The sequence below is a fragment of the Bactrocera neohumeralis genome, chromosome 3 (genome assembly GCF_024586455.1).
Source record: "Bactrocera neohumeralis isolate Rockhampton chromosome 3, APGP_CSIRO_Bneo_wtdbg2-racon-allhic-juicebox.fasta_v2, whole genome shotgun sequence".
In the NCBI taxonomy this organism is placed as follows: Eukaryota; Metazoa; Arthropoda; class Insecta; order Diptera; family Tephritidae; genus Bactrocera; species Bactrocera neohumeralis.
Window position 1 is genome coordinate 33,697,836 of NC_065920.1, and position 18,856 is coordinate 33,716,691.

Below are 18,856 nucleotides of genomic sequence, written 5' to 3' on the forward strand. Positions count from 1 at the left end.
CAAAGGACTACATTATTAGTCTACGTGTGATCTTTGATCAGCCATCTAACCTAACCTAACCTAGCTAGGGACAGCGCATTATAGATGGCTGCTGCCTCTGCGGTGTATACTCAGCTGTAATTGGGTAGGTGTCTAGCTTTTAACGTATTTCCAACGTTATCAACAATAGCAAAAGACGTGTAGAAGTCAGCTTCGAAGCGTCAGTAAAAATGAGTTTCCAATCTAGATAGTGTTGCACAATGAGCTCTTTGAACAAACTTTGATATACCCTGGAATTAATGTTCTTTTTTTATGTTTTTAAAGATTTAGCTGGAACGAAGATTTTTTGAGTAGCCATGATGCGACAAAAGATATAGATTTTTCCTCCGGTTTAGTTGTAACTCTTTCCTCGATGGATGGGAGACCGGCTTCCGTTAATGTGAACTTTATTGGTGATGTTGGGAATGCCCGAATACTTCTTCTAACAGCTGCAGATATGGTGCAAAGATTAGCTTTATATGGCTTTTAGCACAATTGCCGTAGATGGGGAGACCATAGTCAATCTCAGATAAAATTAAAGCTCTTGTAATATTGATGAGAGAATAAATGTGAATTAAACAGTACTTTGATGATAGATACTTAGTTATATTAAGCCTAGAAACTAGTTGCTTACAAAGATTTGTACAATGTTCCTTAAACGTAAGTCTCTTATCGAATATTATACCTAGGAATTTAAGACTAGTAGTACTTACAATATTTACATTATTATAGCTTAGATTGAAGCTATTACATTTTTGTTTTGTACAGATATGGAATAATTTGCATTTGTTTATAGAAATATTCGCACGTGAACAATTGGACCAACTTGAAATATCAGTAAGGATTTTTAAGAAGGTATTTTTTACAGTATTTAGATAATTTTGTTTGGAGAAGATCAGCACATCATCAGCATAGTTAATAGGCGAAATGAGTTCATATATAGAGATTATCGTACTGATTTCGTTAAATGCGATTACAAATAGTATAACAGACAATGGTGATCCTTGTGGTATTCCGTTGTACATATTGAACGTGTTCGAAAAAGTGTTATTGTTTTTAGTCATGAATTTCCGGTTGATTAGGAAAGATTTAATAAAGTTAAATATTTTTTCACCAATTTGCCACTTCTCAAGCTGTCGTAGAATAACATGAGAGCCAACTCTGTCGAAAGCTTTTTCGAAATCTAAACTGAGAGTGGATATGTGGCTTCTTTTCGATAAAGCAGTTTTGGCGAAATTATCAAAATAGAGTAAAACATCCATAGTGCCTTGCCCCGCCTTAAATGCCACTTGGTTTCGACTGAGAAGGTTTGAGAGGTAATGCGAACCACGAGATAGGTTTTGATATTATTTTTTCTAATAGTTTGCCTATGCAACAGAGGAGTGATATTGGCCTGTAACCGAGAACATCTGTATGTAGACACTGCATTGGATTTCGGAATGACAACTATCACCGCCTTTTTCCAGCTTTGAGGGTAGACACCTTGACAAAAAATAATATTGTTGTACAATTTAATAACTCTATTTTTGAGACTTGAAAAGCAGTTTTTTAGCATGGGATATGAAATTCTGTCTGCACCGGGCGCCTTGCCTGACATTGAAGATAAGGTAAAATCGAATTTAGCGATGGTTATGTCAGATTCGGTAATATATGGGGATGAATGAACTTTGCTGTACCTTCTACTGAGAAGTTCATTTTTATTTGATACAAATGGAATGTTTATACATTTAAGATTAACTTGCCTATAGGAGCCTGAGAGCATTTTTATGTCCGCCCATAATTTCTTGGGATTTGTTAACGGAGTGATAGCTTTGGTAAGTTTTTGTAAGCAAGAACCCTTAGCTTCTTTAATATTTCTTCGAAGAATTGGCCCTATTAGATTATGAATAGAGCTTCTTTAATATTTCTTCTTCTATTAAGTTTTTCACAAATATAAAGTATATGCATAAATGATCAGTATGTTGAGCTGAGTCGATTTAGCCATGTCCGTCTGTCTGTCTGTATATATACGAACTAGTCCCTTAGTTTTTAAGATATCGCTTTGTAATTTTGCAAACGTCATTTTCTCTTCAAGAAGCTGCTCATTTGTCGGAACTGCCGATATTGGACCACTATAACATATAGCTGCATTACAAACTGAACGATCGGAAACAAGTTCTTGTATGGAAAACTTTCCCATTTGACAACGCATCTTCAAAAAAGTTGGCACAGTTTATTTTCTAAGGTAGCAATGTAATCTCTGGCTCTCGGTTGGTATGGAAAACTTTTGCATTTGACAATATACTTTTATCTCGATGCCGTTATTCTTTCATAATCGATTCCTTATATAACCGATAGCGATTCGTTTCGCTTTTTTCTGGATAATCGCATAACTGTAAAGCTTTAAACACAACATATTTAGCATGTTCTCTCTGTTGCTACCGAACGTGTTTCCTCAAATTTTGACAAACCGCTGACTCTCTGACTCTTTTTTTATACAGTATTATAATTTAATTTTTGCTATAATTAAATGAAAAGGGTTCGAAATAATTTACCAAATATTATAAGTATTTTTAAGTAGCGAATGTGTTTCGTTCAAAATTTAGTAAGAGTTGTTCCTGAGAGATGAACTTTGGTGAGGTTCAATCGGATTCTTTTTTTTTATAAATGCGCTTGGATAACTTATGCACTTAAAATCTTGTATTGTTATGAAAAAAGATCCTAAAATGGGCGTGGTGGAGGAAATATCATACATCGCTTGCAGCTGTGGCCAGTACTAGTTAGGTTTATAGTTTTATATGTAGATATATTTATTCATTAGATTTAAGTATATGGTGCAGAAATGTTGCCCTTCTAACATATGTAAGATCAAAAAGTTGGCGTCAGAAATTTATATTTTTAAAATGTAACTTAAATCATTACGACGCTGCCAAAAGCTTCACTTTCCGATTCTAAAAGATAAGAACTAAATTACTCCTAAATTTTTCAGATAATATCTCATCAGATATCAAGTAGAACTATAACAACTAAGAAAAGGCTAAGTTCGGGTGCAACCGAACATTTTATATTCTTGCAACTTGCAGGAATCAACGCCGCGGAAATACCTTACGATGTACTAAAACTTCAAACAGAGGATTCGAATCTAAGCAATTTTATATAAACATATAATTTACATATAACTTATACACACACCGACATATGCGGCATAAGGTTTGTTGGAAAAACAAAAATCATTATATGTTGTATATGGGAGTCGAGGTAGTATAGACCCGATTTCGTCTATTAACTATTATCATGAAACATACCACAAGTATGTATGTGCCCTAGGTCTACTAGGTCCAGTTTTCGTCCAATTGTATTTATTTTAGGCACAAAGATATAATGTTAAGTATAAAATATACAAATAGTAAAATATCATTTGTATTTTTCATTGAGATAACTCAAATATTGGCCGATATATGCGGCACAAAGTCACCTGGAATTTCGAAAATCTTTATATTAGGTATATGGGGGCTCACAACAGTATTGACCCGATTTAAGCCATTTTTTATACACACAGTTACTACTGTCAGGAAAGGATTCTGCCTGAATTTTAATTGTATATCTCACAAATTGAATGATATTTTCGGTCAAAAGTCAACCATAGATACTGTCGTCAACATATTCGGTACCTAGGGTCTTGAACAGTTTTATTTAGATTTGGACAATTTTTAAACACAAGGTAGTACTTTAATGGAATTTTTACTGCAAAATTTTCAATATTTACCTTAGCCCCATATGCCTAATATAAAGATTTTCGAACTTCTGAGTAACTTAATACTGCATATATCGGGCAATATTTGAATTATATCAGTTAAACTTACAAAGCATGTTTTACTGAGTGTATATTTATTCTTAAAATAATTGAAGTTGGGCGAAAACTTGACTAGCCCCCATATAACTAATATCAGGATTTTCGAACAACCGGTGGACTTTACTCTATATGAGTGATGATTGTATGTGCGGCACCTTAATGAAACCCAGTGATAACCTTTTTAGTTTGTAGCATGATAATAATGCATAGATAAAATCGGGTCGATACTACCCCAACTTTCATATACTATGAACGGTCATTTTGGTTTTTCTAGCAAACCTTATGCCGAATTTGTCGGTCAGTGTATGAGTTATATAGAGAATATGTATGTATATACAAAATTGCTTAGATTAATTTCTTCGGGTTGGCGTTTAACATCTTAAGGTTAAAATGTTCGGTTGCATCCGAACTTAGCCCTTCCTTATTTGTTTTGTGTAATAATTAATTGTAATATAGATTTAAAACTTAAAAACATTTCTGCAGCATTCAACATTTCTCTAAGCGTGCATATATTTATTCATGTTCTTGCAATAAATGTAACGCTTCATTCAGTGTTTGTATAAGAACCACCCACTTTATTTTATTTCTTTTATAAAATATAATTTCATGTTACTCTAATTTAATTTCTCTCATTTCTACTTTAGTTAATATAATCATGTATATGGTTTGAATTATGTAAATATGTTTACATATACATATATGTAGGAAATAAGTAGACACTGGATACATTGTATATTTAGATGTGTATTTATTGCAATTCAAATAGCAACTGTTCTGTTTGTCCGTTGTCGGGTATGCCTCTCGTATATTCGTCAAGTTGGGTTTGACTACGGCTACTTTAGCATGGTTGCATTCTTTAGTACATATATAGCTTAAGTTCGAAATGTAAATAATAGTTCTTTAATATGTCTGTCCGATTTGAGTTCGTCTGTGTACGTCCCCTACATATATAATCTGTTAACATTAGGTGCGGAAGTAACTTCCCGCTGTTTATCAATAGATGACTCCAGCTTTTACTCATATTAGTGATCGTTTTTGATATATTCAAAACGTGATAAACTTAACCTAGGCAATGAAAGAAGAAACGGTGTGCCCACATTAGTGATATCGTTTATGTGTCATATCTTTTTGGTTGTGCGAATATGTCCGATTGTCGTCCGATGTCGTCATTTGCGGAAGGGTTGGTTTTATTCTTTTAGTCAAAGAAAGCCAAAAAGTTTACGGAATACTAGGAGAAGCATGAAAAAGTGATCCTATCGTATGACAATGCTTGTGCTCACGTTGCCACGCCCGTTATAAGCTACCTGAAAACGCTTAAATTGGAAGTCCCACCACAAACGCTATATTCTCCATATATTGCACTGTTCGATTTTATTTCTTTAGTTCGATGGCACATGGTCTGGTTCAGAAGTAGTTTCACTCACAAAAAGGCTTCGAAAAATGGCTAGATTCTTATTTAGCATCACAAGTTGAACAGTTTACTCCAATGGTATTTGAGCTTTGCTAGAAAGATGACAAAAATTTGTGACTAGCGATGGGCGATACTTCGTATAATTTATTCGCAACATTCGCTTTAATAGACTTGCATTTTCATAAAAAAAAACAATAAGAACGTAGTAGTTAGTTAATATGTAGTTGTAATCGTGCGAAGTAGTTTTATACGCATATGTCTCATATAAGTTTATATGGCTATATGCTATCGATTTTTATCTGCCTTATCAAATTGAGTGTTGTTATTAAATTCACCATGAGCCAACACTTTGGATAAAAATTATTGATCAAACTACACAGGTTGCTGAAATGGTCAAGGTACATACTACATATGTATGTATATTGTATGCATATGTAATGACGCAGTAGCAACGAATTGTAAAATGAGTATAATTGACTGCTTTAAGTTCATTTAATAATTGAACGAAATTGTCTAGACAAATAAAGCGTGTATTAATGTACACAATTATAAACGGCATACTTTGCATGCAACAATATCTGAGTCTACATGTTCGTATAGCTCTCATGTGCTTTAAATTGAAGGTCACTCATACGACACGTACGTCAGGTGAACTTGAAAATAAATTTAAGTTGAACCCTTTCATTGGCGTTATTGAATGCATAATATGCATACGTATGGGTATATAAGTAAATTTACAATAAAGCAAACGTTGAATGAATGTCTGTTATGCTGATGAAAGGAGCTGTGTTAACTCCTGTGCTTACTTATATTTAATATACACAAATAAATAAAAGCTGTTAATTTCTGTTATATTAATTTCAAGCCTGAAACGTATTTATGTGTAGATATGCACATTTATATTTATATATATATATGTATATATATACGCACTAAATGCTTAGGGAGCTGACAGGCACACATTTACTCTACCAAATTACAATAGAAACGTCTAATCAGCAACAATTTTGTTGAGCATGCAAAATTTTCAAAGTAAATAAACAAACGAATACATTGAACATGCATTGAAGTATGCATATACAAAAATAACTGTGTATTGGATTGAGCATGTGCTCATGCTACGTAGTCTTACGTAATTCTTGTAACTGGCTGCGCTTGTGTGCATGCAAATTTGCACCCATTGAGTGCCACTTCAGAAACCCCAAAAGTAGCAACAATTAGAAAACGAGTAAGAAAACAAAAACTTTACAAAACTTTGCCAATACACACAAACTTACAAATAATATTATGGCTATTTTCTTGGAAACTCTTACAATTTCAATGATTACACGCATGGCACATTCACATGAATGAGATGAAGGAATGCCTGAATGAACGAACAAGAGCATAAAGAGAACTGAATAAGCAGACAAAAGTGCCATAGCAGACAAAAGGAACTTCATCCTTGTCGAACGTTGGCACAACAATTCGCCTTAAAACAAAAGAAAATTAAGTAACCGTTCTGAGCACACAGACAAATGAAGTCAGCATATGCACTCAGAGAAATAACCGCTGTGAAGCATAAAGAAATAAAAAATTACATAAAAGAAAAAAGTGTCAAAACTCTTGTTGAATATCAACTCATCCAAATTATGTTTTAAAACTAATTAAAATACTAACATGCCACAAAAATAATACTGTTTCATTTTAATTGCCATAAGACAATTTATTTTCAGTGTCGTTTTCAATTCAATTCAAATATCGAACCCTTACAATGCAGTTAGGTAAATGTGTGCTCCTTTGCAAATTTGCTACGAAATTTCGTTAAACTTTTGTATGTGTAAAGTAGAATGAATAATATGCTTAAGCAAATAAGCGAAGCGAGTAGAAGGATGTGGTGGCATGTCAGCAGAGAAGAAGGGTATGCAGATGAAATTCGATAACGAGCTATGAGATTTCTATTATATCAATTTGTACGTGTAAAACAACTTAAGAGCTAATGATGGTGGCGCCTGATTGTGGTGATTTCATCACGGATATGTAAATGTAGAGAACACCATTTCCAACAGTTTATTATATTCCGATAGGTAAAGTAGTGTATGAATCTAACGGTATTGGGAGAAAAACAAAACTACGAAATCACTTTATTAAAAATGATTATACTCGTATTGTTCCAAAGAAATTTCAGATCGAGAATTTGTTCTTGCATTGTTGCTGGTGTGCTTGTGTTTTTCACTAAAACAAGTGTTAAGCTGCAAGTACAAGTTAATTATTATAAGAAAATGCTTTAAACAAGGTGTAAATAAAAGAGTTTTTTTCGTCGAGTGTATATGTAATGTCAAAAATAGATAAAATTAGGTGAATACTACTTTATCTTAAATATACCAAATAAAACTTTTTCAAGCTTTGCTTTGGCTTTAAATTAGGCAACCTGTAAGCGGAGATATCTGAGCGCATAATATTTAATATACAATAGTTGAATACGTAAAATATGTGGAATTGGTTCACGAAATACCCAAGCTCCCATGTACAACCACACGGCCCAAAACTATTATTAAATTATATGATCACCTAAGTGTTCTATCAATGAATCCATTAATTGGTGCGATGTGTGGGAAGTGGTGCTGTCTTGTTGGAACCAAATTTCATCGAGATCGCGAGCTTCGATGGTTATGTTCTCACCGGCATCATTTTTGAAGAAATATGGACCGATGATTCCATCGGCTCACAAACCACACAAAACCGTTGTTTTTTCTGGACGAAATAGCAGCTCACAGAGCGAAGCGATATCGCTTGTGGAAATCGAGCGGCTTCAGTTCTAGAAGTGTGGTATTAAATAAGGCAATACTGTTTTGGTAATACTGAGTTGGTCGTTTTCACAGCTGTTACTTGATTTATATTCAGCCTGGGTTGTCGTTTCATAATGAATAGACTTACTCCGAAACAACGTTTGGCAATCTTCCAAACTTTTTAACAAAATAATGGTTGGGTTTGCACAACGCATTGTACGCTGCGTTCAATATTCACTTTGCATAATCGCCCAGCAGAGTAAGTAATTCGGGCAACTAGATGTCGGTTATGCATCATTTTTATTTTAGTAGATAATGCACGTTTGATTGTCGAATAATACCCAAATGAATTCACCATCGCGCGAAACAATTGGAGCTACGTCCATCCACTTTACAAGGTTTTCTGAAAGGATCTTAGTAACTCGTCCAAAAATTGAAGCCAAATGAGCATAAAGCGTATTGCATGTTCGGTGAATGGGACCAAAAGAGGTGTCAACCGATTCAGATGTACACAACAAATTTTTGAAGTGAAACTTCTTAGGCGACTCCGAAAAAGGTTGCGTTAAACGTTTAACGCTTCAGTGGAGGGGGAATAGCGTTGAACGATTAACGCAACTCGGAAGGAGAAAAGCAACAGAGAAAGACAAAGTGTGAGAGAGAATGAGAGTAAAGTACCGCCAGGCGCATGCGCTGCTATGGCAATACACGTAGCGTGTAACAGCTCCTTAGAATAGTATTACTGCCTATGCGTGAGTGCATCAAGCGTCCTGTGTGTCAAAAATTCTTTTTCTTATTTTCGTATTTTGTTATTAAAGTGTTTCCCATAATTAATTCGTGTTCTATATAATATTGACGAACTATTTGCCGTATTAGTACACAATGAATAGTGATTCAAACAAACAATAAAATTAGTGACAGTGATAATACGCATAACACAGCGGATTCCAGGTTATGTGATGATACGTTTCTCTTGAATATTTCAATTGTCCATAATAGATGCACCTTGTGTATTTAATCCTCTTGAAACTAATATCAATTGGATTGGCAAAAATTGGTTTGATTTTAAATTGATTTTACAGCGGAAAAAGACAGTGCAGCCCGTGTTTCAAGAGGAGGGAAAACAGCACAATATTATTGTTAATACCGAGCACGAAAGAAAGCAAAGCGGGAAAAGGAGGAATTGGAAATGATAGCTGGCGGTCAATCGAGGAAGAGGAAAACAGCTGCGGAATATACCCGAGCGCGTAAAAAAAGAAAGTACATTCAGTGATTCAACGTCTGCTGTTCCATCAATCTCTGCGGGAGCATCTATAACTACTGATGAATCAACGATCGTCAATTCACCGATAACTGCTGGGCCTTCAACGCGTGTTGATAGATTAACGACGGCTGTTGATCAATCAATGATTGCTGGACCTTCTACGTGCATTGATCCATCAACGATTGCAGGACCCTCTACAAGTAGTGGTATACATTTCAGGGATATACCACGAGGGAAATCAGCAGCAGAATATCAGCGAGAGTATAGAGCACGGAAAACAGCTCAGCGAGAATTAGCAAGGGCCGCACCATCACGGCAAAGAAACGAGAATACAACCGAGGATACAGAGCAAAACATAATACCGGTACCGAAAACGTGAGAAGAAATCCACAAATTCCTTATGCTCACTTTCAACAACATAAAAAAGCACATGAGTTTGTAATGGCAAAATTTACGAATAATAATTTTGGATTTGCTTGCTCGATATGTGATCGCATGTGGTTCAAGCATGATTTAACCGCACTTCCTGAGAATATTGATCAGGAAGTACTTGACAGAATTCTACCCGATGTTCCAAGCGAAAATATTAAACCATGTTCAGCATGTCTGCAATCACTGCGGCAAAAAAAAAAATACCAACTTACGCAGTTTACAATGGCTTCAAATATCCAGCAATGCCTTATGATTTGCCACCGTTGGATATAACGGAACGATTATTTTCCCCCAGAATTCCTTTCATGGAAATAGAACGTTTGAGACACGTGTATGATGAACTTTGAGTATATGAACAGGTTATAAATATGCCGTGCACATAAAAATCAAATTCCAAAAAGTCTGCTCTTCGATGATTATGGCGAGGAATTGTCTTTTCCTAGTATATACCTTGGACAAATGAGAACATTTCGAGACGGAATTTCAGTTACACCTTTCCAAATGGGATTACTCCCCGCCATTTGCTTTATATCGCTGCAAAAAATATGAGACTTTATGTTGCTTTATCCCTGACTTCAAGTTTAACGGGAATGACACAAGATTGACGAGACAACAAAATGGAATCGGAAGAGTATATCCACAATTGCTTAGACACAAATCTGGTATTTCTAAGATCAATACCGAATTCTGCATATTATTGGTCACAGCGTAAAAACGATCTATTCGCCTTGATTCGGCAACTCGGAAGGCGTAAATTGTTTCTCACGATGAGTGCAAATGAAAGTGGATCCCGCTGTTACAACTGCTACAAAAAATGAAAGATGGAAGAGTCATTTCTGAAGATAAAGCCGCTCAACTGAATTGGTTGCATAAAAGTACATTAATCAACTAGGATGCTGTAACCTGTGCTATCTATTTCGACAAATTAGTGCACACGTTAATGAGTCTCCCACAAAGCAAAAAAGCATCCCCATTTGCACAATATAAGGGAAAGACTATTTCAAGCGAATCGAATTTCAACATCGTGGTAGTCCTACGCCTATTTTCTACTCTGGCTGGAGAATGCACCGAAGCGCCCATTGGAGGAAGACAGAGAAATTCGATATCATTGACATTTTAATCGCAGTATCCACATCTGAAGCATCAGGAAACATCAAATTGCAGACACATAAACACACATTTACTTGCTATAAAAAGTAACAGGTAACCGGCCACAAAAATGACGATTTGAAGCAGCTTTCCTCCCTTCTCGATCCACACAAATACTCGTCCCTATGAAGAAAGAAAACCCAAATTTCATCAGTTACGCCAGTCATTACAAGAAAATAAGGTCTCAGTACGAAATAGCCGATTCAACGACATTGATGATTTCTATCAAAGCAACAATATCTGTATAACTTCGGATAAACAGTACTATAAAATACTTTCTGCGGGAATTAACCGGCCACGGATTTTCTTGAAAAGAACACCAGCGGAGAAATGGCATAATCCATTCAACCCATTCTTATTTAATGTTTTAAAATCGAATATGGATTTGCAGTTCATATTAGACGAATATTCCTGCGCGACGTACGTCGTGGACTATGTTAATAAATCTAACCGAGGGATCAGTTACTTACATAGGCAAATTAATGAAATCACAGAAAAATATCCGGATTTATAGTCGTTGAAATCACTAGAAAAATGAGAGTCGACTTATTGATCTCAGTAGAGATTTCGAGCCAAGAAGCAGCTTGGTGGCTACTTCGTAAACCAATGTCAGAAGCCTCTAGATCGGTAATATTCATCCCAACGTCGTGGCCGACAGACCGACAGAGATTGAAAAAAGCACGCAAAGAATTGGCGGAGCATAATGACGAGTCCACAGATATTTGGAAGGATAATGTGTTCGATAAATACGAGCAACGACCGGAGGAATTGAACGATCTAACTCTGGCCCAGTTTTGTGCGCAACATAAATGCAAAACCGATAATGAATACAAGAAATTGACTAAACACCATGTTATAAGATATACAAATTATAATATGACAACCCAATTCGAAGAATACAAAAGAGAGATGGTTACGCTGCATATTATCTTCCGCAACGAAGAGACAAAACTACTTTCCGAGTCAGAATTACTTCAAATTTATGCCGACAATGAGAACATTATTCTAGAACCATTATTCGAACAGTTGTATCGTGAGAAAGAAAATTTTATGCAAGAATACAATCAAGATGTTATGGGAGCAGTTCCTCAGCCACTTCCATTCAACGATGATCTCCGCTTAGCAACCTTGAGCAGACTCCAAGCAATTGCGAAGCGAAGAGAAAATTTAATGCCGAATGCACAATTTTGTGAATTTATGCGAACAACAAATATCGGACAACGATCGATTACTACAGGCTATCCATCATTTAACATTGAAACAACTTCAACCATTGTTAGTATTTCTGACAGGTCCCGCTGGATGTGGAAAAACTTTTGTAATTCGGCTCATCATGGAAATTTACAATAAATATGCAACCAACAACGCACACTGTAATGCATAACTCACATGTGCTTCGACAGGAAAAGCTGCAGTGGCAATCGACGGTACCACCATTCATACTGCTTTGTCGATGTCCACCAGTAAAGATAATGCTTTGAGTGCTGAAGCCTTACACCAATTCCGATCATTGTTTCAACACATTTGCCTGATCATAATCGAAGTTAGTATGGTTGGAGCAAAGCTTCTGAAAAGAGACGACAGGAGATTGAAAATTGTAACAGGTAATTCCGATGCACCTTTCGGGGGACTGAACATGATACTATTTTGATTTGAGACAACTCCCGCCAACGAAAGCTACACCAATTTTCAAACAATCAAAACATTCAAACTTCATGAACTCACACAAGTCATGCGTCAAGCAAATGTGGTTTTCTCGACCATTCTAACGAATATCGGAAATGGGGATCGGTTGAATGATGAAGAACTTGCGTTAGTAGAATCAAAATTTATGACAGAAGAAGAAGCCAATCAATTATGTCCTCACGGGATTCGACTGGCATATTCTAATGCCACGGTCGACAAATATAAACAACTCATCTTGGCTAATCATCCAGATCAGATCACATCCGCGGCTGTAGACTTCATCTCAGGTTGTGAAAATTATGAACAATTACAGAGCGCACGTAATGCCCTTGAGAAGAAAACACTACCAGCTGATGTCGGTGGACTGCTACAACTTTTAACACTCGTCATTGGAAAGTATTACATCATAACAGCCAACATCAGAGTTGCTGATGGATTAGCCAACGGTGACATGGAGAAATTAGATCACGCAGAAAGAAACGACAATGGAGAACACTCGAGTATGGCTAGTATTTCCAAATTGTGGTAAAACTGGAGTAAAAGCTCATATGACAGCACGATCATTCACGCTAGCAAATAATATCAAACCTTTGGCCGTGCCAATTGCCCGACGAAACGCAAATAAGGTGACATTGTATTTATTTTGAAAATTCTTTATTTATTCTTCCAAATCAATTTCATCCCCTTCAAAGTAATCCCCTCCCGATGCAATGTACTTATGCCAACGGATTTTCCAATCTTCGAAGCACTGGTTGTAGTCACTTTCCGGGATGGTCTTTAGTTCCGTCTTCGCTGCGGCTTGAATCCCCTCTATCGTATAAAAACGGTGTCCCCGGAGCGGTCTTTTTTGAGCTTGGTGAACAGCCAGAAGTCGTACGGCGCCAGATCAGGTGAATACGGTGGTTGCGGAACGATATGGGTTGAGTTTTTGGCGAAATGATCACGAATTACGAGGGCAGTATGGGATGGTGCATTATCGTGGTGTAAAAACCAAGAATTGTCTTTCCACAATTCCGGCCTTTTTAGGCGGATAGCGTTACGCAAACGACGCATGACGTTCAAATAATATTCCTTGTTGACTGTTTGACCGGTTGGAAGGAATTCATAATGCACAACACCACGATAATCGAAGAAAACAGTCAACATGACCTTGATTTTTGAGCGACTTTGGCGCGATTTTTTTGGTCTCGGCTCTCTTTTGGCACGATATTCGCTCGATTGATCGGTTGTTTCGGGGTCGTAAGCATAGATCCAAGTCTCATCGCCAGTTATAATGCGTTTTATGACACCCTGGTAGTCGGAAAGCATCGTTTCACACACTTCAACGCGACGCCTTTTTTCCAAAAAAATTCAATGTTTTCGGTACCAGTCGAGATTTGACGAGCTTGAGGCCCAAAACATCCTTCAAAATGGTATTGGCTGAGCCTTTCGATATGCCAACTTCATCAGCAAGGTCTCTAATTGTTAATTGACGGGTTTTCAACACCAAATCTTTGATTTGTTGAACGTGAGCTTCGTCGGTTGAGGTTGATGGTCGCCCTGGACGCTCTTCGTCTTCGACACGTTCACGGCCGGCTTGGAACTCACTATTCCACTTGTAAACATTTTTTTTAGACATAGCCTCATCACCAAAGGCTTTCTGCACCATCCTCAACGTATCCGCAGCAGAAAATTGATTCCGTAAATAAAATTTAATGCAAATTCTTTGCTCAACAAATTTCGACATCGCAAAAAACGAAAAACTCACTTTTAGCAGCTCACAAAACGACACGTATCTCAAACACTAATGAATATTTTGACATGAAATTTGACATAAATGTGACTGACAGTACTACCAACCTAAAAAAAAAAAAAAAACTCTAAATCCTTCGACGCGCGCAGTTTAACTTCACTTTATTTTTAGGCACAGTAGTATATCTTAATAGACAGAGGAGTATATCAGCTAAGAGAAATCACTTTCCACTCGCACCAGCTTGTGGGTTGACAATTCACAAGTCACAAGGAGGAACTTGAAATGAAATTGTTTACTATTATGAAAAAGTTCAATCTCAAGAGTTAGTTTATGTCGCACTGTCAAGAGCTGTTGCCATTAAAGCAGTTTACATTATCCCAGTGAACAAACAGAAAAAATTTTATCATGGCATTGGAAGCAATGACAGGTCATGTCGCGCTTTGCGAAATGAAATGATAAAATTACGTCAAAATCCTATTATCACCTTAGAAAAAGAATTATTCGAGTTTTTTAGCACAAGAAAATGTTTATCAATAATATCATTCAATGTCAAAGTCTTCGTGCTCATGTTGATGATTTCTCAGATAGAGTGTTTAAACAGTCAAACATCTTGATGTTATCAGAAAGATTTATGAATGACAACGAGCCTCCTGTATCCGTATCAAATTTAGATTTCGTTGTAAGATTTCAACGAAATGAAACAGGAAATCCAGGCGTTGCTATTTATCACAATGAGCAAGACAAATGTCATATTCTCACTCCTCATTTAGATATGAAGGCTCCGTACGCGAGTGATGCTGATGTGACGATATCAACATTAACAAAAATTGGCGATTTGTGTGCGGTAGAATGCAAAATGAACCCTGGCGATAATCATAATAGTAAAAAATTGTATTTAATTGGCATTTATATATTACCAAATTCATCGATGAGAGATATAAAATTGTTCATCGGTAAAGCTTTATTACCGTTGTCAACTGAAGGTTCGCAAGCTCTTGCAGATATTATCGGAGAATCAGTAGAGTATAGCGAACAACCGGAACTCCTTGCGGGAGATTTCAATGTAAATTTCTCATTGCCAGAAGCTAAACCATTACTGGCATTCCTCAGAGAGTAATTTTCATTAGAAATGATTAATGGAAGAAATGATCCTACGACAAAAGGAGGTACGACTATTGATGCGGTTTTCGCGAGAAATATAGATAAAATAGATGTAAGACATTTCATATCGTATTTTAGTTATCATAATCCAATTGTAAATATTATAGATATCAATCCGTCAGAACCCAGAGCTGATAATTGATTTGGACTTTGCTTTGTAATAAATTTAAAAAATGTGAATTTAAGAAAGTGTTGGTCACTCCACCATATTTTTAGCCTTTCCCTCTCGCTAGTTTTCTTTCATCCAAATGATATGCATTTCTTGGAATATCACCAAGAAGTTTCATTTCTTCCGCGCGTAGGGACTCCACGCACCAGTTTTTTTATTTAACGACCAAGATCACTTTTGGTTAAATGGGTACGTCAACGTTAACTCAAAAAGTAACTGCTTGGTTTGCTCTATAGGCACAGAGAATCATTGGTCCACATTTCTTCAAAAATGAAGCCGGCCATAATGGTTTGGTCGGTTGGTAACGTAACAGAGCCATGATTAATGACTTTTTCTTGCCAGAATTGGAGGATCTTGATGTGGGCTGGTTCCAACAAGACATCGCTATTTGCAATGTAAATAACGAAATAAACAATTTAATGAAGGAAACTTTTGGTGAGGGCATTATCTCTCGTCCTGGGTCTTTGGAGTAGCTTTCTAGATCGATCGACACCACTGGACTATTTTTTTGTGGATTTATGGGAAGTCACTAGTCTACGCAGATAAGCTCGAGACTACAAAAGCCTTTTACGGGAATATTCGGTCACTTTCCCGAAGAAATTTTTAAGACACAATAGAAAATCTTTGTCTTTATAATAAAGGGAGACTCTTGGTAATAACGTTTTATGAGTTGTATTTCGTTTTAAAAAGCACATGTTAATTTACTCTCTCACGTTTTCATCGTGAACATGTAACATTTTACTACAAAGTATAATAGTTTTGTTCAGCTGAAGGTTGTTTGTGTGGCCTGAAATTAATCGACGTGATTCGATATCTATACGTTATAGTATTCTATAAGTACTATGTATAAATGATCAGGATGACGAGACAAGCCGAATCTCGATTAATTGTCTGTTCACCAGTCTGTCGTGCCAGTGATTATTTTACTAAAAATTAAGATATCTATATATGTATATTATATGTTAAGCTTGCTGAAAATAAGTAAGCCGCTTCTTCAAACACTGTGAAAATGGATAAAATCAGCCAACAAACACGTCCTCTCTCTATTTAATGGAGCAATAAATCACTGTACTCGCATAAGAATTAAATTTAATAATCACGGTGTTAAGGAAGGGCTTTTTCAAGCAGTTGTCCATATATGAATGAAATCCTCTACCTCAGGAACTATTTGACCGTTATCGGGAAAATACTTTACGCAACAACAACATTATTTTTGATTAGAAAACTCAGATCTAGTCTAGAGGACTTTTTAAATACATCTAAAGCACTGTGAGAGGGAATATTCGGTGTATTCATGTATATATCTTAACCCAAAAGCGTTTCTATACTCAAACAATATTTATGACAGGAAACCCTCTCTCCTTTAACAGTTACCATAAAAAATTTCCCTTTATGTATTAATTTCCCTATAATATTGTACAAAACTAAAGCGCTGTAATTATAGTTTCAAATGTTGGGTAAACTGTTAAGGCAATGTTAGTTTTCATTTGGAAATCCTGGCCCGACAAAAATACATCTCTCACTGGAATATTTTCTCAGCGCTCTCACGATGAAAGCAAACTTTGAACTTTTCTTAAAGCAGCTTCTTCAGGTTCGCTGCATTTAAAACGAAAGCGATTTGCAGACAAAAGGCGCAGTGGCTCATATTTGGATTAGAGTTTAGCGAAGGACACTGAAGCTTTGAAATAGAGAGAAAATGAAAGCTATTACAGATGTGCACTAGTATATGAGGACACACGAATGCCGAAATACGTTGTTTCGAAGCGCAGCCGATGTTGACTGAACGCGTTTTATACCACCATCAAATTGTATCGTTCGTTGCGCACGAGTCGTGTGCTCATTTGTATTCGGATCGATTCGTTGTGTGCGTGGAAGACAGTCGCAGGTGAAATTTTACGAATGGAGAGCAAAGCTTTTAGTTGATTACAGCAGTCAGTCCTGTGCGGTTAAGTTTACGGTTTACACGAAGTAACGGTGTATACTAAGCAAACGCGAATACGATAAATGCCAACGAGGACATTTATAAGACAGACGCGAATAACGAATAAAGGGTACGGTTTAAGACTGCGGAGCGAAGTGTAATAATTTTATTACATCCCACTGTCGCTGGGATGGTGGTGCGGTCGCTTGATGTAAAAACATAAATCTTCATTCAACGAAGCAAGTAAACGCGGATAAAAGTAAATTCTCAAAAGTTACAGTAATGTGAAATTTCTCTTGTGTACGTTTGTGGCATCCGAAATTACCTTTGTAGGAATGTGAATGCTTTGTGCGAAGGAGTGCAAAAGTATGTTTTTGGTGCATATAAGCAAATAGTACTTGTTTACCTGCAGCAATAAGGTGGCCAGTCTGGGCTTATTCACTTAGCCGTTAGAAAAGTGCCGGCCCCGACAGATTTAAACGTATAAATTATGAATGAAAATAGTGAAGGCAAATATAGCAAAAACAACGCTCGTAAAGCTAAGTGCGTGACAACAAATAATTTGTTATTGCTTTGTAGTAATGGCGGCGGCGGCTCCGGCTAAGCCAACTCCAGCGGAGATAGCGTTGACGTTAACGCTGACGGTCGTTCCAATTGCGGTTGATGCGCGTACGTCGTGCACGTTGGCTTTGTTGATGGCGTCTGTGGCGGCAGCGATAGCGGCTTAAAACCGCACAACAAACACTCATTCCGCGCAGTTAGTTTGCTAGCCAGTCAGTCAGCTAGCTAACTCGTCTAACTGTCCTAGCTAACTATCGTAGTGCCTGCGTATGCGGTTATCGTGCGCTCGTTTATGAATTGTTGCTTCGAATTGCTGATTGTTGTCGCTTTGCGTTTGCGGCTGTGTGTGCGCGTGTGTGTACGTGTTTAGTTAGCGGCAAGTGCGTGCCACGAGTTTAGTACTTGCCATTTACGTACGTGGATTGGCACGATTTTATAGTGCGAGTAGCTCACGGAAACGGCTTATTGAGCGTTGTTGCTGTGCGCCTTTTCGTGTGATGTGCGGCAGCAATTAGTACAAATATACAGCATTAAATTCAAAGTAAGTGTTTGCCAAAAACTTGCCATTTGAGTAAGCGAATAAAATAAGAGTTACTTTTCTTTAATAAATCTTAACAACAAAGTTCATATACACTTTACCATATATTGTATATATAGTATATGTATATAGTGATATCATGTATATAGTATATAAAAAATTGTGAGTGAGGCGTACTATCACGACAATATTAGCTTCATATTTACACACATATTTA

At 36.7% G+C, this 18,856-nt stretch overlaps 2 protein-coding genes across 3 annotated transcripts in view; both read left to right on the plus strand.

Annotated features, from left to right (window-relative positions):
* LOC126753252 (uncharacterized) overlaps window positions 1-18,856 on the plus strand; it is a 479,664-nt gene that overhangs the window by 141,503 nt on the left and 319,305 nt on the right. The gene's annotated exons all lie outside the window — the stretch shown is intronic.
* Window positions 17,528-18,856, plus strand: part of LOC126753251 (uncharacterized) — a 71,736-nt gene continuing 70,407 nt past the window's right edge. For both annotated transcript variants that reach the window (XR_007666110.1, XM_050464519.1), the window contains exon 1: window positions 17,528-18,642. The gene's annotated coding sequence lies outside the window, so the exon portion shown is untranslated. The remainder of the gene's footprint in view (window positions 18,643-18,856) is intronic.